Raw genomic sequence first — 22558 nt, forward strand, 5'->3', positions numbered from 1 at the left:
GGCTTAATCCCGATACCAAAAACTGACTCCTAGGCTGCATGCTGGTGAAGTCTTGACACAAATACCCCTAGCCCAGCACACAACTGCACAAGAGTTTCCATATTTTAATCTGTGACAGCCTCATTTCTTTGTTGTGTGTGTGTGTGTGTGTGTGTGTGTGTGTGTGTGTGTGTGTCAGCAAACGATGTGAGGAAACAACCTTGAATGCTCAAAACACACCACCAGTATGTATTGGAGGCCTCTTGGGCAAGACTACAGTCATACCTCGGTTTAAGTACGCCTCGGTTGGAGTATTTTCAGTTTAAGTACTCCGCGGACCCGTCTGGAACGGATTAATCCACTTTCCATTACTTTCAATGGGAAAGTTCGCTTCAGGTTAAGTTCGCTTCAGGTTAAGTACAGACTTCCGGAACCAATTGTGTTTGTAAACCGAGGTACCACTGTACCTCCTCTCTGTAAGACAGGCTCCAGGAGGGTCTTGCTAGTGGGCCCTTTGCTTGGGTGTAGCCCCTCATCAGCTGCCCAACCATGAAGACCCCTGACCCCAGGCCTGCCAGCAACTTGTGACTTGATTTCTTTTCATACAGAGTGTCTTGTGCCAGGACCAGTAAATTGTAATGAAGCTTCCCCCCCTCCCTCCCTCTCTCTCTCTCTCTGTGTGTGTGTGTGTGTGTACAAGTGTGGAGGTGAACATAGTTGCAAATGTTAACAAATAAAATAAAATAATCCAGGCTGCTGGAATCCATCCATCTTCTGCGTAGCCTGGTTCCCCACTCACAAGCTGCTGACATTATTTTTCTGTGATTGGCTGACACTTTTGTGCCTTGAGTGTTCCTCTCGCTCTAGGGTTAGTAGGATAATTGACAAACCACAGGGACCGGATCCCTGGATTAGGTTGGCCGGACTGTCAAAACAGCCATGACAAACTCTCACGTCAACTTCTACAGCAAGTCAAGTCTATGAGGGAAAAATACACCTTGGCAGGTCCGGGAGGAAAGTCTTTAGCTGAAATCTTTTCCCACCACAGTGAATGCTTCAGCTGGGAGGGGTAGGGGAGAAAAAGGCATGTTTCTGTTTAATTCATAGAAAACCCTGCTCCCTGAAGTCACCATTAATTAGCGTATTTATATAAACATTTGGAGGGTCTCATTTGTGTGCAGCACAATATGTGACACATGTCATTTCTCTTTCTTATTAGAGGAGTGACATTTTACAGTATATTCCGGGTGCAGACCTATGTGAGAGCATAATGCCAATCATAGATAAAGTTGCTTATGCTTGCCCCCCCACCCACCCTGTATGGTTTGCCTGTACTGTATCTGTCTTGTATATTGCTGTGAGGGTTTTTTGTGGGGTGGAGTGGGGAGGCTGTATGTCTAAGTCCCTTCTAATTCCCAGATCCAGCAAGCGTTACAACGTTACAATCAGGGCTGTCTTAAGTATATTTGGCACCCTGGCGCCGTGGTGCGACGGATCCCTCTGGCGCCCCCGCCCCGTTTTCCAGCGAGGGCGGCTGGAGCTGCGCGGCCAGGCCGGCAAGCGGGCGGGCGGAGCTGCCAGGGGTGCAGCTCCGCGGCGGATGGGCGGGTGCAGCTCCGCAGCGGGCGGGGGGGGTGCCCTGGTGCCCTGCGCCACCCAGCCTGGCCGTAGGGCCGGCCCTGGTTACAATCTACCAGCTTCTTGGCTGTGGCCCTAAGCAAGGGGTCCTTCATATAAGAAATGAAATTGTTCTGTGCCACAGGGCAAATGGGTAGCCCCCCCCTCACCTGACTGGTAGTGAGAAAGACAATAACTAGAGTTGTAGGTGAGAAGTAGAGAGGGAGAGCCATGCTTGATTTCTGCTTGAATCCAAGGCTATAATTTTTCTTTGGTATGTAATTTTTGCAACAGAAATTCTTGAAGTTCTATATTTTAATGTGCTGGAGCAGGCACTGAAAAAAAAAAGGATTTGCATGTTACCAGTGTGAAAAACCAAATCTAGTAGTGGCATCATCACCAACATGCCCCCCCCCAATTCATGGAACAGTATTGTAGCTTTTTTAAAAGGGGGGGCACAGGTGGTTTGTTTGTTTGCTTTTGCAAAGTGACGGAGCACCTGAGAGATGTTTTTATAACCTTCCCTAAAGCACAAAGGGAAGGACTAGACTGAGAACCAGCCATCCATATGCATGTGAGAAAGGGGCAAAGTGCATATTGTAAGCAAATAAAGATGATCCTGTGTCCTTTACAGAGGACAGTCGTCTACTTGAAGGAGTCCTCTCTCTGAAGGGCAACTGTTTAAAGGGAGAGAACCATGAGCATGTGGGGCCGGGGCCTCGTAGCTGCTCTTAGAAGTCAGCTCCTGGCCAGCAGATTGAACAGACACACACAGGGCATCTGTTCGCAGTCTTCCCCACAATGGTGAGTTGCATAGTATTGCTGTTTAAATTAGAGACATTCTTTCTAAATTTGCATCCAAACATATATTTCACTCTGTACTCTCTTGCCATTCTTTTGAGTAACACAGTTCCTCTTTTTGGGGGGAGGGGAGGGGATAGCTCAGTGGCATCCTATTGCAAATACATTTTTTTAAAAAAATGTAATTGAAAGGAGACTTCAGGATGATGCAGATCTGAGTGGAAAAAGTACTGGAAGAACTTAATCTTTCCCCTACCTGCTTTGAGGGAGCAATTCTGAGCAAAAATTACCTGGCAACAGAAAAGTTAAGCACTTTTCTCCTCCCTCTGCCTTATTCCCTCCACTCATAATTGCCGCCTCCTAAGGTTCCTTGTCATTTCTTTTCATTTTCTTCTTAAATGTTAATGACTCACTTAAATTTATCCCCAGTCTACCGTGTTTCTCATATTTTAAGACATGTCTTATATTCATTTTTACTCAAGAAAATAAGCCTATGGCTTATTTTCGGGGGTGTCTTATTTTTTGCCGAGCCCCGACTGAGCGGGAACCAGCAAAGGCAGCAGCCCACCGCCGACTTGGAGCTCGAGCCGGCAAAGGCAGCAGCCCGCCGCCAGCTTGGAGCTCGATGCAAAGCCGTTTGCTCTCCATGCACTGAGCAGTGGCCCTCTCCCTATCTTCCTTCCACCTCAGTCTCTTTAACTTCTCTTTGTTTCCTTCTCGATTTTCCCCCCTCTTCCCGCTCCCGTCCTTCCCTCCCGGCAGCGAACTCAGGCCGCCGCCAGAGCTAGAAAAGGGTGTGTGTGCGCCTTCCCCGCCACGCGGAACTACATCCCCCATCAGCCCCCGGGCCTCCCTCTTCCTGAGTGTCAGTTTCACGCTGCAGCCAGGGAATTTAAAACAAAAGAGACTTCTCTCGCTCTTCCTCCGCCCCTCTCCTGCTGTTGCCGCGATCGACTCGTCCTGCTCCTTGCCGGGACTCAGGCGCTCCCTTCACTGTGCTTTTTGCTGGCTTCTTCGCACACTCACGCGCGCGCGGGGGTGACTTGGGGGCTTTTCCATCCCGCCGGATTTCCCCCCCGCTCCTGCTTTTTTTTTTTTTTGCTGTCGGCTCCCCCCCTCCCCCCGACTAGCTCTCTCTTTCTTTCTCTCCATCTCCACACCCACTTCGGCGGCCAGGCGGGGTCTGCGCGACAGCACAGCAAGAGCATTTTAAAAAGAAAAAGGGGAAAGAGAAGGGGATCTTTGTGTGCCCAAGAGCCACACTGGGCAGAAGGGATCAGGTTACAGCCAAGGAACAGAGCCAAGGAACCTTTGCCGGCTCCCGCGCGCTTTGCCGAGCTCCAACGGAGCGGGAACCAGCAAAGGCAGCAGCCCACCGCCGGCTTGGAGCTCGGCAAAGCGCGCACTGCTGCCTTTGCCGGCTCGAGCTCCAAGCCGGCGGCGGGCTGCTGCCTTTGCTGGTTCCCGCTCAGTCGGGGCTCGGCAAAGTGTGCGCTGCTCCCCTTGCCGGGTCCCGCTGGGTCGGGACTTGGCGCGGAGTGCCCTGCCATACCAGCATGTCTTATTTTGGGGGGATGCCTTATATTTTTTTGCCTTCTGAAAATCGTGCCATGGCTTATTTTATAGGGACGTCTTAAAATATGAGAAACACGGTACTTTTTGCATGTGTAAAACTGGGGTGCTGATACTCATATTCAATAAAAAATGCTATGGGTGCCAGCACAATATGGCTGCCATGGGTGGGGGGAAAAAGTAACCCTGTACAGGTGAGTAAAGGTACCCCTGACTGTTAGGTCCAGTCACAGACGACTCTGGTGTTGTGGCACTCATCTCGCTCTATAGGCTGAGGGAGCCGGCGTTTGTCATGTGGCCAGCATGACTAAGTCGCTTCTGGCGAACAAGAGCAGCACACGGAAACGCTGTTTACCTTCCTGCTGGAGCGGTATCTATTTATCTACTTGCACTTTGACATGCTTTTGAACCTTGGTGGGCAGGTGCTGGGACAGAGCAACGGGAGCTCACCCCTTGGCAGGGATTTAAACTGCCGACCTTCTGATCGGCAAGCCCTAGGCTCTGTGGTTTAACCCACAGCGCCACCCATGTCACAAAAAATGATTGTCCCCGTGTTAGCTTTTGAACCTGGGTTCATGCCATGGGTAAAGAAGCTGCTGCCACAGCTGTTATTTAAAAAATCTGTCATTATCCTGAGTATACTGCTTATGCATAAATAAATATCCTTTATCAAATATAATTAGCATCTAGAATATATTAATATTTTCAAGCACTTTGGAGGTTTAGATTTGCATTTGCAGTCCTTTTTGCTTACTGCTTTCCTTAATTTTCACTCATTTAAATGTCAAACAATAGCCTTCATTTGCTTCACTTTGTGACATTTTTAGCATTTCTTCTAGATTTTCAGAAATTCACTCATCCTGGATCTTTGAAACGACAGCTTGAGTGACATCTATTTATACAAATGTAAGAAGGAAGTGTTCCCTGTATGAACACTTATATTAAAGAAAATTAAAATGCAAATGCCAAAGAGAGTTATTTACTTAGTTCTGCCAGCTAGCACATGGGAGAGGCTCACATAGGACTGAAGAAATCTAATTATTACTTTTTAATATAAAAAAATATTGAAGATTGTTCTTTGTGCCTCACTTGGGTTTTGGAATATGATCAAAAAGCTTTTAGAATAATCAGTGTTTCCATCTCCGTCTTCCTTTTTAATGAAAAGTTGGAAGAAAACAAATCCATGAATCTTTTACTTCATGTTAACATCTGCATAGTGTTGTAGAAGGTATGTCTAAATAAAAAAAGCATCACAGGATTCAATTCTGGTTGAGAAAACTGAGGTTTTGGGCTGCTGCATATCTGTCATAAAATATTTTATCCCCAGCATTTTGGAAGATCATGTTCACTATGGTGAAAAAACTATTTAATGTTTGAGAAAGTGATTATCCATTTTCAGAAATAAATCGTGTCCTCGCTTAAAGAGGGCATGTGTTGCGGTGAGACCTGGCAACCAAACCCTTGTGTTATGGGTGGGAAGGATTGGACAGTCACAACATCCTATTGGTAGGTCCCTTGATGCTGGGTTCAATCAGGCCAATGGGACACGAGCTTAACAGTTCAAGGAACCTGTATATGCCCAGAGCTTCCTCTTTTGGTGTGTGCGTCGGAACACCAACAACATGTCCACTGTGAGCCAAGAGAGTGAGTGATCTTTCAACGATTACAGTGATCTGTTTCCATTACTCCCTTCTTTTCCTTAATGAGATGATCAGGCACTCCCATTTCTTTAGTCGTTTACCTTCCCATTAATTCCCATCCTTGCCTTGCCTTTCCCTCCCCCCCCCCCCGGGGCTTCGGCCCCTTGAGCCTTTGAAGCAGCTGCACTTAACTGGCCAGACCACCTCGCACAGTGGCTTGCTCCTTCTCCGGCTGTGTCTGCAAGGTCAGGTCTTCTAAATTCCTGAAGCTGTTTGCCTTAAATACGGAGAAGTCCCTCTCATAGCAGCTGCTTTAAGTTTTGTTCAGGGGTCTGTGGGGAATTTCGCCGGGCTGGGAAACTCCGCCCCCCCCCCACCTTGCTGGTGAACGTGACCACCATTTTGGTTCCTTCTCCTGTAGAGGTCGTCGCCTGAAATAGCGGGAGCACCCTCTTAGTTTTGGCGGGAGCGTCATTTTAACTCTGTGGTGCACATCGCAATTTATCTGGTATTTTCCTGACTTCATCCGCTTGATTGTAAATTAGGATGCCTATTAAGAGGAATCCTAGTCCTGCTCTCCCTTCCAAAAGGGCGATCAGAGGCCCTTCTCAAGCTCTGTGTTCAGCATCTTCCCCAGCTGTTCCCCAGCATACAATGGACTGTCTGGGTGCAATTATGACTGACATTGGATCAAATCCTACAACAATGGCGAGATTTAAAACGGAGCTGGAATCTTTGGCGCAGCAGTTTGGAAGGCAGCCTATATCTCAACCTGGCCCTTCCACGTCCTCCACTGTTTTTGAGGCACACGTCCCTTCCAATATGAGCAAAAGGAGTGAGGCTTTTGATTCCTCTGGTGCCATATTTTCTCAATTCCAACAATCCAGGATCCCAGTCCCAGCCAGTCCCAGGGGCCGGCCTAGGACCATGGATGCCATGATGCAGCAGGCTTTCCAGTCTGGACTGCCCCATTTTCAGTCAGCACCCCTGGGGCTTGGGACTTCAGGGGCTCAGCTTGTTCGAATGCATTGATGGCGCACGGGTCAAAGACGTTAAAGTTTCGACCAACACTGTTAGGGATATCATCCCTGGTGCGCATTTGCCTTCTAGACTTTGCAATAGGATACTCAATGGATGCTATGCCAAGATTTTTAAAGTCCTTCCCCCTAACGAATGCCCAGACAGGGATAAGGCCAGCTCCAGTAAAGAAGAAAAGACATTTGAGAGGTGGCTGGATGCCTTTCAAGTATTTGCTGGGGTTCTGTGGCTTATCCCAAAATAAGTTTGCATCTGTGGATTTATTTATCCCTGGTGCGTAAAGGCTTTACGTTGCCCGGTGAGGCAGCAGCCATAAACTACGATGAGAATGTTCATTGTCGGGCCGCCAAGATCCCTTCCGCTCGATGGGATCGAAAAGATCTTGACATGTGGACTACAGTACTTATGTTTCTTCACATTTTGAGAGCAAGTCCACCCAGCACCACAAATCCAAGCAAGAGACTAAGAAGCCAGCAAGGTGTCTTATTTACTGGGTCTTGCCAGCGCCAGGGTTGTAGATGTCCCCATGTTTGTGACAAGTGTTCTGGGAGTCATCCTGCCACATCTTGTCAGATTAAGCGGCCCTTTCGTGGGGTGAGGAGGGGCTCTCAGCAAGAGCAAAAAGCAGCCTCTCCTCAAGCAGCCCGAGATGTTAAGTGAGGTCTTAATGACCCTAGCACGTACTCCCATTAAGTTGCCTGCCTTGAGGGTGTGGTTTAGCAGGTACCCTGACCCAGTTGCTGCATCATATTTATGGCTTGGATTTTCTGAAAGCTTCATATCCCAGTGGCGTGCCTGCCCAAGGGCTTTGAAAGTAGAAAAATCAGAAATCAGTTAGAGAAATGCCTGAGGTTGCAAGGCATAAGATCAGGAAAGAATTGTCACTGGGTAGGATTGCTGGTCCATTTGACAGCCTTCCTTACCCTGATTTGCACCTTTCCCCTCTGGGCGTGGTGCCTAAAAAGGCCCCTGGTGAATTTCGCCTAATTCATAATTTATCTTATCCTCAGGGTTCATCAGTCAATGATGCTATCCTTTCTGGGCCACGTGGCCAGCAGGACTAAACTGCTTCTGGTGCAACAAAACACCATGACAGAAACCAGAGCGCACCGAAACGCTGTTTACTTCCCCGCCGCAGTGTACCTATTTATCTACTTGCACTGGCATGCTTTTGAACTGTTTGGTTGGCAGAAGCTGGAACAGAGCAACGGGAGCTCACTCCGTTGTGAGGATTTGAACCTCCGACCTTCCGATCAGCAAGCCCAAGAGGCTCAGTGGTTTAGACTACAGTGCCACCCGTGTCCCCTGGGGAGAGGTGATCCTCCAGGGACCCTGGGCCCAAGCTATGAATGGCCTTACAGATTAACATTAGCAGTTTGAATTGGACCTAGAAAGGACTTGGAGCTGGTCTTACACTGTAATGAGTTGCACAGCAATATTCTTAACAGCCCTGGGTGTTGTCCTGGTTGTTGCTGAGCAGCAGGAGCTCCAGTGGACCTAGCTAGCACTCTGCAGGGATTGAGTGGGCACTCTGGGGCACTCTCCATAGTCCTTTGCAATGCACAGTGGTTCCATCACACCCTCTGTCTTTCTGTACTACACTCTGTACTACACATGCACTCATGTAGTAGTAACATACTTAGGGGAAAATAATAAGAACAGCCTTGACTCTCATTCCAGTGCCTTTGGGTTCTTCTTCTTCTAATAATAATAATAATAAAACCTGATTTCCAGAAAATGTGTTTTAAAGAAGACAGACCACTTTTATCCAAACAGGTCAAGAGAGGACAGAAGTCTTCTGACACACACACAAAGAGGTTGTAGCGTTTAGTGAGGGTATAACCTTACCTGATGAATTCCGATTACATCCTCATTTGACTCACTTAAATGGCCACAGAATGTCTCTTAACACCCAGTGAACTAAACACACGGAAGGAGAACTTAATATAAAAGCTATTATCATATTCATTTCTTTTACACTTCTGAGAACATTGCTTATGGCACCTTACAAATTCCTGTGAATTTCCTTTTTAGTACCTTCGATAGAGGGTGTGAAAGAGAATATGATCAAAATTGATGCTAAAACATCTCCATAGGCAAAGAAAAAAAAAAGAGGGGGGGGAGCCTGCCTGGAAAATCAGGCCTTAAGGAGAAGTAGCAGAACAGCTTTTTAGCCTCAGCTTTTGCAGCAGAGTGTCTTTGTAAGTATTTTATGCGGAAAGGAGTATAGAATATAACCTTAGCTCATTTCATTAACATGCCGAAGTATCTGGCTAATTTTATTCAGATGAAAGCTTACAGTTATAAAGGCCCAATCTAATAACTGATTAGATACAGTGGCGGAGGAACCCTCTCCGGCACCCAGGGCAGGACGGTGAGGGGCGGGGTGAACCGCCCGGTGACGCATGCGCGACGTCCGTATGGACTGCAATGTGCGGCATCCTGTGCGGAGTGCACATGTGCAGCAGCCTGTACGGTCGCCATGCGAGAGGCAGCCCATATGGACGCCGTGCAAGAGCAAGCAGCCCGTATGGACGCTGTGTGAATGCATGCAAGGCACAGCTCTACAGCTGGGGGGAGGCGTGGCCATCTTGTCACCCCCACCAAGAGTGGCACCCAGGTCAATCTGCCCCCTCCGCCCCTGATTAGATACTCACTTAAGAAACAACAACTGTCTTTTTATTCATTTATTGGCAAAATGCCCATTGAGCACTAGGTGGAAATCTGGATGTAAAATAGATTGCATCTCATGGGTGGGTGAGCATTGGTTGTTTCCCACCTCTGGTGCATTCTTGACCTGCGGCTCCCATTCAGGGCATCCTTGGGTTGCTTGTCATGCAAATAAGGCTAATAGGATTGGTGAACTGGTGTTGACGTGGTCCTGGCTCTTGTTTATTGACATGTCTGGATATTTGCACGTTGAGGTCCCCAAGACACCCTCAAATAAATTCACACTTCACACAGAATTTTTGTTGAAGGTTTTTGGCATAATTTTGGCCACAACTTTATTAAAATACAAAATGTGAGTGGTTGCTTAAGCATTGGTTGTGACTATCTGTCCCTGCCCAGGGACAGAACTGACATCCGTAAGCCTGCAAAGTCAGTAAGGGAAAACATTTTTGGGGAGAGAATAGAGCTGGGTGCCAGCCCCTCACCTCTCCCCAAATGCTCCCAGGGGCTCTTGCATGGCCCTAGCCCCTTGATGGGTTCAGACAAGAGCATGGCGAGCCCCTGGATTCCTTTAATGGAATACCCTTGCAGCAGCAGCATTGGAGGGGCAGGCACAGCCAATCCATACCCCCTCCACCAACCAATTTTTTAAACCAATGCCTAACTGCAACCTTACAAGTTGTGACGATTTGCTACGCAATAGGCAAAAACCAAATGGCACCAGCCAATCATCCAAATGGACAAAATTCTTACCAGGCCCCTGCCCCCAAAGCAGACGACCCCATAACAGGCATAGCAAGGTCAAACGCAAAAAAAACCCTAAAATTAGGAAGGGTGGGTGGGTGATATGATGCACACAGCGAAAAGAGGAAGCTCAACACTGCGCAGGGAATGTATAACATCAAGGCTGTCAATCAAAATTGGCAACATCATAATCTCCCCAACGACCAAGAGGAGCCCCATCACATCCATGGCCATCCAAACGAACCTGCCCAGCAACAGAGAGGTGTCTTGCTAAACCCCACTGCAACACATGCTCTCCATGAAGGAGAACACGCTTAGCCACACAGCCTACAATGGAACATAAGCTGCCTTATGTGTACCCGGAGCAGTTTTGCGTCTTGCAAAGTTTTAGCTACATTGACTGTCAGTGACTCTCTAGGGTTTTAAATAGGGGTTTGCCCAGCTCTATTCGTAGATGCCAGGGACTAAATATTGGCATGTGCTGTACCACTGAGCTATGACCCTTTCCCATCATGCATCACATTATTATCACATCACTTCCCTCTTCTGAAGTAGTAAGTGCATGGCCATTAAAAAGAGTAACAAAACAATATGAAGGTGGGTTTGAAACTGCATGGTATCTTTGCATTTTAAATGTTCACTTCATATGCAAGGAAATGAATTTCTTTGCTCCCTGAAAATTTACATTTTGTGTTGAAAACAGCTCATCTTATCGTCATTAATTACATATGTTTACAATGTGCATATGTTTTTTTGCTGTCCTAGTGCTGTTGGTTGCAGCGTATTTAAAAGACAGATGAAAGAAAAATGCAAGCAAACAGAGTTCCCCCCCAATGCTTTGATGTCTCTAATGCTCCATCAACTAGCTTATTAAACCTTACACTCTTCGTACTCTAAGCAAAAGCTTGAGTGCTTTACAAGGTGTCTAAAAATATACTGTGATCCTTAAAAATATGATCATATTTATCGGACAAGACAATAAATAATAGATGGTGCTCAAGACCTCTTTTATATTTTATTCACCTCTGCATATAAGTTTAATCAGGGAAGCAGCAGCCTATGGAGTTGGCAGCTGAGCAAAAATAAATAAATAGCCAAGTGGAAGATGTCCCTTTATTCTGCCTGCATCACAAGTCAGTTAACACAATATCATTCAACTAATATTTGGCTACAGTTCAGTTTTGAATCAGTAATGTTCAAATGAAGAGGGAGATTAATTTCTTTCTTTTTAACATAAATTTGATAAGGATTCAATATTTTGTAAGGGGGGTGGTTAGCCAAGAAGAAGCTTTTGGTGTGCAAATATTTGGCCTAGAAGGAGTGCAAGAGCTGGTACTCGTGTGCATTCCCATTGATTACTGAATTTTATATTTATTAAATTTTATATTTATTAAACTTATTAAAATTTGAATGCTACCTTTTTGGAGCCAAAAAGGATCTACAGAATAACTAACGACAATGAAATAGACAAAAGAGCAAATTAATACATAATACACAACAAATGATCAGCCAGCAGTTAACTAATGGTAGTGGTTCAGTAGGTCAGAGTGTAATCCCTTTAACAAAGTGTCCCTAATTCTCAAACCCCAGAGCATATTAAATTAAGATATGAGGAAATCAGCCCTGAGTGCTCACTGGAAGGACAGATCCTGAAGCTGAGGCTCCAATACTTTGGCCACTTCATGAGAAGGGAAGACTCCCTGGAAAATACCCTGATGTTGGGAAAGATGGAGGGCACAAGGAGAAGGGGACGACTGAGGACGAGATGGTTGGACAGTGTTCTCGAAGCCACCAACATGAGTCTGACCAAACTGCGGGAGGCAGTGGAAGACAGGAGTGCCTGGCATGCTCTGGTCCATGGAGTCACAAAGAATCGGACACAACTAAACAACAACAACAACAAATGATCATCTGAAGACCACCATAGAGAGCACCGATGGGGATTAAGGGGTCATCCACACTACTTTTTTGTTCTGTGCTTTCTCAGCACAGGTTCGAGAGCTTTATCGTTTGTTCCTCTTATTGTTGAGTGTATCACCTCAGCTCAAACATAATGCTTTTCCTTGGAGACAGTTCATACATTTGGCCGAGGTTCATACACATGGCAGTCAATATGAGGCTGTTGCTGAATACGGCTGTCCTATATTGTGTCCCCCTTGTAATGTTTAATGAGAGTCACCCCCACATTTCCCTGTGCTTTCTTGCCGCAATCAATGACAGCTAACAATGTGAAGCATGGGTGGAGTAAATCAGACAAAATGTTTCAGAGAAAGGAGAGAGAATTTGACATGGGACCTGCCGTTCTTGGTGGCAGCTGCATTTCACCCTATGGGAGACTTCCAATGTTGAGAAGACAAGTGATGAGAGAATAAGTGTTTGTACCTGCAAGTATGAACCAGCCCTGAGGCATAGTTTTGTCTTCAGCGATTTGATCTATGATGCTAGGAGGAATCACTGTGCCATCTACCAGGAAGGAATGGTGATAGAGTAGCCAGATACCATCAATGATCATAGGCAAAATTGTTGAAAACAAATCTAGAACAGAAATTTCATAGAAAAGGGATGGCGGTTGTTAACTACTATGGAAAATCCATACTCAAAGAATACCACGATACTCAATTGAGAAAGATGGGCCTTTAAAAGGAAGAGGTTTTGTTAATGAGGATGCATGTTTGTCCTTCAACCCTCCATCTCTTTAATGTGTTAATAAGATTCTTGGTTCTATACTATGATCACCAGAAATCAATTGCTCTTTTCCAATAAAAGTAGAACGAACCATAGCATGTTGAAAGAGTGAAATATGAAGTATAAGTTGCAGTTTCTTGTTAGCACTGAAGGTATGACCATACTAATCATTATTCTGCTTTGATACACACACCCCGTTCTAACAAATTATTAAAGAGAAAATTATACTTGTGAAAATTACTAATCGTAGACTTTTATATTCCAGATTCACCAAATTTTTCAACAGATGTTTATAAACACATAGCCTGGCTTATGTAAATGTAATGAACTCTGGTCCATCACATGCATGTAGATCACTTGATAATGTGTTGCTTGATAACTGGTAAGTGGAATGTGCAAATAGACTCCCTTAGGAAATGTTGCATTTGAAACAGCATTGGCTAATTTTAAATTAGTTAGGTGTGTAATGGCTGATTCACATTTTATGATGCTATACACATGTGAACCAGCTCTTAACCAATAGTTTTGGTGTGTGTTCTATGGACCTAGGAGTTGAAAGCATAGAAGTGCAATAGATGCATGTTTCATCCTTTTAAAATGAAGCAATTAGAAATATTGGCAACCCACAACTCTAAGAGCCCCCCCCCAACCCAAATATCTAATATAAGAACAGTACTATAGGCTTGTTAATAGATGTTGTCCTGTTCTATAGAGCATGAATTAACTGTACTCTATAATTAGATAATACTGTATATTTTAATACAGGAAAGCACACAGAGCTTGAGATAAGTGCTTTCAACATCCATATAAATAAATAAAGTGTCTAAATATTTCAGTTATTTCTGTCACTGGTTTCCCACATACAACATATTGCCCTCATAGCTAAATGTAGGCCTAAGGAGAAAGAAAGAAAGGACAGTACTACTTCCTCTATCACTGTTTCCCTTTCTTAGGATTGTTTCCCTTGTTCAGGGCCATAGCTGTTCTCTTAGGAGCTGCAACTATATCTGAAGAAACATAGAAATGACCCAATAAAATTCATTCTGGATAGCATAGCAATAATATCTACATTCGCCTGGGCAAGCGGGTTGAGATGTTTCTTTTTGACACATGCCAATCTCGCAACAGAAATTGTGGTAGCTATGCTGACCAGCCAATCTATCACCCCAAGATTTCTCTGGAGTTTGGGTTGCCACAGAAATGCTATGAGGCACTATTCTTCTGGGCCTGAGCACAAGATGTGTCTTTACATGTATGGCAGTGTGATATGCTAAGGTATAAGGGTAAATACATCTTCAAACTGATTTCAGCTCAGTTACATTGCACATCCGGTTCCACATAATTTCTGCTGCCGATTTTCTCCTCCTGCCCCCAATAAGGTAAAGGGACCCTGACCATTAGGTCCAGTCATGACCGACCCTGGGGTTGCGGCGCTCATCTCACATTATTGGCTGAGGGAGCCAGCATACAGCTTCCGGGTCATGCGGCCAGCATGACAAAGCCGCTTCTGGTGAACCAGAGCAGCACACGGAAACGCCATTTACCTTCCCGCTGTAGCGGTCCCTATTTATCTACTTGCACTTTGACGTGCTTTCGAACTGCTAGGTTGGCAAGAGCTGGGGCCGAGCAACGGGAGCTCACCCCGTCGCGGGGATTCAAACCGCCAACCTTCTGAACGGCAAGCCCTAGGCTCTGTGGTTTAACCCACAGCGCCACCCACGTCCCTCCTGCCCCCAATACTAGTCCTCAAATATATAACCAAGATGTTCAAGGGTCTGGAAACCAAGCCTTATGAGGAACAGTTGAGGGAGTTGGGTATGCATAGCCTGGTAATGAGGTGACTAAGAGGATATATGATAGCCATCTTCGAATAACTAAAGGGCTGTCACATGGAGGATGAAGCAAGCGTCTTTTCTCCTGCTCTGGAAGGTAGGACTCAAACCAATGCCTTCAAGTTACAAGAAAGGAGATTCTGACTAAATATCAGGGAAAACTTTCTGATGGTAAGAACCATTTGACAGTGGAACAGACTCCCTTGGAAGGTGGTGGACTCTCCTTCCTTAGAGGTTTTAAAGCAGAGATTGGATGGCCATCTGTCAGGGATGTTTTAGTCAAGATTCCTTTATTCCAGACAGTTAGACTAGATAACTCTTGGGGTCCCTTCCAACTCTACAGTTCTAAGATTCTATGAATTAGGGACTGTGGCGTGATAAACCGGCAAAGGGCCCCCGGACGTTTCACGGTCTATTGACCCAGAGCCTCCCATGCCTTTATACTCATTTGCTGCCACCAACCAGTAATGTACTGGTACACATATATTGAATCCCAGTCAAATGAAAGGTAAACCAAACCATTAAGTTTAGTTAAGATGATCTCACGAGCAAATAAATTATTCACAGTTTCTCAGGTACATTTGCTTATACTTATTCTTTCCTACTAGTTCCCCCAACGTCCTCCTGACTCTGAAATTCCCTTCTTAATTCTCTCTCAGACTCAGCACAATAGCTCACCTCTCTAGCTCTATTCTAACCCTCTCTCCTCAACTCCCTGACTCTCTCCCTTATATCCTCCCTGCTTCTGCCTGCTGGGCTCCTATTGGCTCCTCACTCTCCCTTACTAATTAACCCTTGCTGGTCCCCTAGAGGTAAAACGCCACAGGGACCAAGTACCAAAAGTATGTGAGCAGTTGGTATAGAGGTTCAGTGATTTCCATAATTTCTCCCTTTTCTGCAGCCACATATCCCCCACATGCAATCAATTGTTGTGGTGTATGGTGTCCATGCAACCATTGACATGAACATTTCTGAGGACAATAGCACAAAGGAAAATAGAGCAATAAAAATGATAGCATGTGCCAATCTTGGGTACTTGTCTAATTGGGGGTGGGGGTGGGGAGATGATCAGAGGATACAATGATTTATCTGCCTGCTAGCAAAATGTCTTAAAACCAAACTATAAAAACCAAACTATAAAACCAAACTTGCAAAAAAAGAGCAGCCTCAAGCTGGTTTTTGATGTAACTGAAACAGTTTGGAAAACTCTCACCGTGCACAGAAACAGGGACCAAGGAATCCTTACTATGTCGTGCCACTGCACCAAGACCCTCACACAAGCCTGCCATCCTGCTGTGGATTGCGGCCTAAAATAAACCTTAAAAGTGGTTCAAACTTTAAATCCCTTATTTTCTTTTCAAACTAAAGTGATAGCTTCTTCTCCCTCTAGGCATAATCCAACTGCAAGTCTTTCATTCTCCTTGAATGATGCTCCCAAACAAAACTGGCTCACTGGAGTAACAAGGAGCTGGTTTAGAGGATGCCAGCTACTGCTCACCCCTCCTTCTCTTCCTATGGCAGTGTAAGGATGTGCAGAGCTTTTAATCCCATATCTCTGGATAGGCTTCAGCAGGCTTAGCCTGACTTTTCAAGCAACACTAAACACCACTTCAAGTGCAGCATTCTTGCAAGGGCTGTAACATTCACCTGTTTTGTATGTATTTTCCCCATTTGAAATATCAACAGGTTTGTCAACAATTGTTGATTATTATTTTTTAGTAGTTGTTAAGGATGATTATATAATGTTATTAAGGATGGTCACATTCTGCAGTCTTTTAGTAAATCCATGCAGTCATCTCAGATGGCGGGGGGGGGGGGAGCTGCATTTATAACTCCAAAGGCAGCCTCTGGGTCAATGCATGAAAACTCTGAGGTCAAGATGTTGTCAGTAATGAGATCAAAAGTTCACATAGCCCTTTGTACAACACAGGAGAATTCTTCTGTTTCCTCTGGTGCTGTATAATGCTAATTTTCCTAGCAGAAAGCTGTTGCAGGGCATTTCAAATAAAACATCAGTCCAACGCGGATTCACATTTATTGCTTGAGTGGAATGTTTGAGGGTTGATGTGGCTGAATTACTAAAGACATTACAAGCACCAATGGTTATATTTCATTCAAGAGGAAAGAGTTAATTGCACATTTTTTTCTTTCAAAAATGAGATTTTGAGTTTAATCCTTCCCAGACTATTGGAATGCTGTTATCAGTATTACTAACCATAAAGCTTGCCCAAACAAGCAAAAGTGAGTGAAATATTCTCTCTCATTTAGGAAGGGGCAAATGCATTAATTGAGGCAAAGCAAACATTTGTGTGTGCATTTGACCCTTGCAAGTCCAGAGACCTGAATTTCCCATTTCATTGTTGCCAATAAGGATTAGAAATTACTGTCAAGAACCTAACTGGGATTGTGGGTTCGAGAGCAGGGATCAAAAGAACCAATTCTGAGAAAGTTAAACTCACACACAGAGGATAACCTTTTTTGACCTCCCCAATGCAAAATTTGATAGAAACCATTGATTCCTCCACCATTACCACTTAGCACCTCTGGGGATGGTTCTGAACGATCAGGAATCAATGCTACTGCTTATAATAAGGTATCACTCCTGCATAAGTTAAACATGCTTAGCTAGTTTTAATGAAACCATGCTTTCATGGGATGACTAGGAAAAACATTGGATAAGCGCTAATTATCACTGCCATTGGGGAAAGACCAGGGTGTTGGATGCTAAGGAAACTGCTTCATGGCGTAAGAAGTCAAAGCTTGAATCTTGTACCATGCCAGGAAGCAAATTATCAGGAGCAAAAGCTATTCTGTCAGGCCAGAGCAGAGAGAGAGGGTGGCCTGCAGAGCCCCCTCTGTCAGCTCAGCTGAGTGACCACCTCCTCTCTCAGCTGTTGTCTAGCAGCAATTCTTCTGTAGCTGAGCAGAGGTAGAGGCAGGTCCTCTCCATTTGCTCAGGTGAGATGCCGCAGGCTTACCAGCAAGTCTCCTCCTTTCTTTGAACACTTCCCATTCCACCAGGTCAGTGCTTGAGTTTGTTCCCCCTCCCCTTCCATGTCAAGACTTTTAGAGTAGAAAGCTCAGGGCAGGGACTGTCTTGTTGAGAATTCTAAGCTGCTCATGCAACCTTTTTAGATTTTAAAAAGCCATGGTAATTGAGAGTGCAACTGCTTTGCATACAAAAGGTCCCAGTTTCAATCTCTGCCATCTCCAGGTAGGGCTGAGAGAGACCCCAGTCTAAAACATCGGAGAGCTGCTGCCAGCCAGTGCAGACAATACTGTGTTAGTTGCACTGTGTTAGTGACTCAATATAACACACTTTCCCATGTTCTACTATTTCTAATAAGTCCGTGAACCAGGCAGGTGAGCCAAATCAAGGGCAGGTTGACTTCTTGCCTGTTCTGTACTGGATCCTGCCTATCTGTTGCTACAATAGGTATTTGCATTTTTTTAAATCATGCACATTAAATGCGAAAAAAATGCATTTAACATTTAGTTTGTTCTTTAAAATATTAAACAAGGCAGGGTCCCCTCCAAAGAGAAAACACCCATGACTCTTTCTTAGGGTTACACTACCCACACCTCTCTACATTAAACCCGTATCTGTTATATTTTTATTTCTTCAATAGTGGCATACTGTTAAAATATTGTGTCCTCTTTTCTTTTCTCTTTTCTTTTCTTTTAAATCAAACTCGACTCCTTGTTAAAATAAACCCAGAAGGGCACACATCTGATAGAGATTGAGGATTAAGCTATAATTAAAGTCAATATCATTGCCCATCCCTGCTTTGCCAAGTAATATATATTTCAGTCAGGGCACATTGGGGATTTCTCTCCGTGAGGCCTGCTCCTGCCCAAATCAGTGTGTCTTTCCCTTTGATATTCCCACAGTGTTCACATATACCCTCAAACACACACAGCTCAGGGTAATATGTCTCTAATGCGATGAAATCAATGGGAACACAGCCTTTTTTGCCTGACAGTATTGTCAGGCTGTATTATCTGGTTTAGGCTGTGGCTTCAGTTCATAGCAGTCGTCAGTTAAATTTCCCTTTCTGAAGCTGAGCAAAGTGTGGTAATGTCACAGCCACAGGCGACTGCTGCTCATAGGATGGTTTACTGGTAGAGTTTAGCCTCCTGGCTTGTCACAGTGTATATATCTCAGGGTCTTCTTTTCCTTCGTAGTCAGAGGTTTCCAAGAATGTTGCCTGGAGCAGTCATGGGATGCAAAAAAAGAGAGATTTTTGTTCTGCACTTAGCAACATTACCACACTTCACACTCACTTTCTGATAAGGGGAAATTTAACTGACTGCTCTGAACTAGATACACCAGATAATATGCTCTGACAGTGCTGTGGATAAAGGCTGGCAAACCTACTAATTTATATTTCATTATCCTTGCACTCAGCTTAATCTGTTATCTTTTGCTAAACATTACAAAGATCACAACGAGGGCTGAACCCAAAAGGGAGAAAACAGGACCACAGTTACCTCAGAAGACGGGGTTTCAAGGAGCTTGATGGCAGAGCTTGGATCCTAGCCCTTCGAAATGAAAGCGTGTGACAACATAGACCTATAAAGGCATTAAAGTAAGGAATGAGCTCCACCTCCCCAGACACCCTTTTTGTAGCCTTCCAACTTGTGGAAGGTTGCTGCTGGAAGTTCGAGGCCCCCTGGATCTGTGGAAGCGCCCCATGTCTTTGAGAACCCCAATTATGCAGAGTTCCCATGGATACAAAATGCTCCCTGCTTCAGAATGCCACCTTCACAAGGCAACAGAAATAATGATGAAGGAAGGTGGGACTGATGCACTCACCTGCGCTGCCTCCCTCACACGTTGACTCCTGAAGAGGACTAGTAAGTTTGACAAACAAGCACGATTCGGGATTATCCCCTCATCTAGGTGGAATCAGGTGTATTTTACTAGTTTACATTAAGCATGGAATGGAAGGACAGATCACTGGAAGGACAGATCGTGAAGCTGAGGCTCCAATACTTTGGCCACATCATGAGAAGAGAAGACTCCCTGGAAAAGACCCTGATGTTGGGAAAGATTGAGGGCACAAGGAGAAGGGGACGACAGAGGACGAGATGGTTGGACAGTGTTCTCGAAGCTACCAACATGAGTCTGACCAAACTGCGGGAGGCGGTGCAAGACAGGAGTGCCTGGCGTGCTATGGTCCATGGGGGTCACGAAGAGTCGGACAGGACTAAACAACAACACATTAAGCATACCTTTATATAGGCCCAGGATAGTTTATATGGGGTTTCAGGAAGAAATGGCCAGTGAGCCAGTCTGTTGCTGAAAATGCTTGTAAGCATTCCTAATGCCAGCTTAGGCCTTCTCTTGTCCCACTGCTTTTGTCTGGGGGAGACTGCTCTTTGCTCCGATTTAGCACTAAAGAGTGGCTTTTCCTTGGTAAAGGAATGGGGTAAGGGGCAAAGCACTCAGACCCATGCTTTCTAGACACAGGAAAAGTGGAAGTGTGGATGAACCCTCTGCTTTAGCAATGTAACAACATCATGTGGCCTCAGGCCATTAGCAGGTAGAAGTGGCATCACCTGTAATTTCAAAGGCAGACTTTAGAAAGTGTTAGCTAATGTATCTGGATCAGTACCACAGGTCAGTTTCCAGAATCTTGTAGTTGGGTTGTCACTAGGCTGCAAATGCCGGGTAATGGGGACTATGGGGCACAACAGAGAGGAAGGAAGAGTAGGACTTCTCGGTGAAGGGTTGGGGCAGTAGATGTGTCATAAGGCAGAGGGCCTTCTCGGTGGTGGCGCCTGCCCTGTGGAACGCCCTCCCATCAGATGTCAAAGAGAAAAACAGCTACCAGATTTTTAGAAGACATCTGAAGGTAGCCCTGTTTAGGGAGGCTTTTAATGTTTAATTGTTTTATTTCATTTTTCTCTTGTAAGCCGCCCAGAGTGGCTGGGGAAACCCAGCCAGATGGGCGGGGTATAAATAATAAATTATTATTATAAATTATTATAAAAAACATTACCTAGACTCCTTTATGCGCCTAATAAATACACATCCATGAAGCCCCAAAGCTCAAGCATAAGAACTAGAATACGAACATGATAATTGTTGAGTCGTGGGTGCAGATTTCAGCTCTTGTGTGATCAGCTCTGTGTAGTGATTCAGCATGCTAGCAAGGATATGCTAGGAGTCAAGTCTAACAAGAACAATCTTAATAAAAAAAAATCCCTTCCAGCAGCAGCTTAAAGACCAACTAAGTTTTTTATTTTGGTATGAGCTTATTTTGTTTCGACTACGTCAGACCAACACGGCTACCTACCTGTAACAAGAACAATCTTCTTTATTCCAATAGGAACTTAACTGGGATGGAGGGAAAGGACGAGCTCCTTTTATAATCTCAGGAACAGGAGTTGGGGAAAGGATACATTTAGTTTTTTGCGGGACCCAATCATAGTAAGGATCCAAATTGTACTAACAAGTTAACCAACAGCAACAGTCCCCACACCCGTTTGAATCCTCCTGGAGCGGGAAAGGTAGTTACAGAACTTAACAGTGAGATTCATGTACACAATTTAAACCAATACATAACAATAATATTTGGTGGGAGGCAGTGGGAGCCATCGTTACAAATGAAAAGCACTAGTTAATAGCCATAACTACCGGTAAGTCTTTTTCAGTTTATGGAAAATACTTGTAGCTCTTTGAACATAAATCTGCCATTTTGACCTTCAAGAACCCGTCTTAGCTCTTTAGTGGCTAATAATTAACAACCCTTCTTTTCTTGCCTTGATTTCTAATTTATTTACATTGACGGACCCTCATACAACATCAGTCCTTGTTTCTGAAAAAGATCAAAATATGATTGACTGCAATTGTCTTGGCTTCAGATCAGATTACCCTACAAAGACTGGCCTGGCTTAGGTTTTCAGTGATTTATCGATTGCCAGATCTCAAGGTTTGTTTCCACGGTTGGAATATTGCTTTCTTGAATTCCCTGTTTAAAAGAGTGTTCTCCCACTATGGGAAACTCAAATTTATCCTTCCTCTGTCATAGTAAAGGTCCCTTACTCAGTTATGGGCCACAGCTCTAGACATCCACGGCATGGAGGCGAAGAACGAAAGCATACATAATAGGAGACCTTTTTGAAGATTTGTATTAAACCAGTCACCCAGAAGAAGTCCATGTCAGATGGCAGGGTGCCTGGCTGCAGTTTAAATACAACATATACAGATTTATACACAATTATCTGGCACACAAGGTATTGTCTAGAATTGTAGATATAGTTTCATGTGGAATCTGGAATAAATTGCTCAAGGTTAAAAGTGTACTTACACCCACATCCTAAGACTTTGTATCAACATATCTGCAACGTCAGAGTCCCATTCCTGTAATACCTACACTCTGACATGGTTTGAACCATTTCATTGGTGCTGTAACAGCCACACGCTTATCCCATCTTAGGACAAGGTAGCCAGTCATAGGCTGTGTACATACTAACCTGTTTCTAGCACAGAAATGTAGTTTCCCCCACTCTGGAATCATTAATGCCTGTTGTCAGGGAATTGTTGTGACTACTCCTGAGTAATGACCTTCCACATGCTTGTCTTTCAAAAGTCTTTATTAGTGCACATTATTTACAGTGTAGCGAGCTGATGGTTTCATGTCTCCTCATTCCGAGTCAGAATCCGGCACTGCCCCCTTCCGCGATTTGGACCAACATAAGAGCCTTGGGACAGTGAATCTCCTCCCTCTTCTCCTCCTCCTCCTCAATTCCGGTGTCGGAGGGGAAGGGTCTGCGGTCTGCCTTATTCCTCTCCTCTCTCTCCCTCTCCCTCTCTTCCTGCCTGTGAAGCAGGGGCTCTTGGATGTTGCCAGAGCCTGGGCACTCCCTTTCCGTCTCCTGACTTTCCTCATCTGCCCCTTCGCTTTCCTGACTGCTTGGAGATGGGCTGCTTCTGATGGGGGGGGCTGTTCTCTATAATCCCTTCCCCTTACA

The sequence above is a fragment of the Zootoca vivipara genome, chromosome 3 (assembly GCF_965207765.1).
Source record: "Zootoca vivipara chromosome 3, rZooViv2.hap1.1, whole genome shotgun sequence".
Lineage (NCBI taxonomy): Eukaryota > Metazoa > Chordata > Lepidosauria > Squamata > Lacertidae > Zootoca > Zootoca vivipara.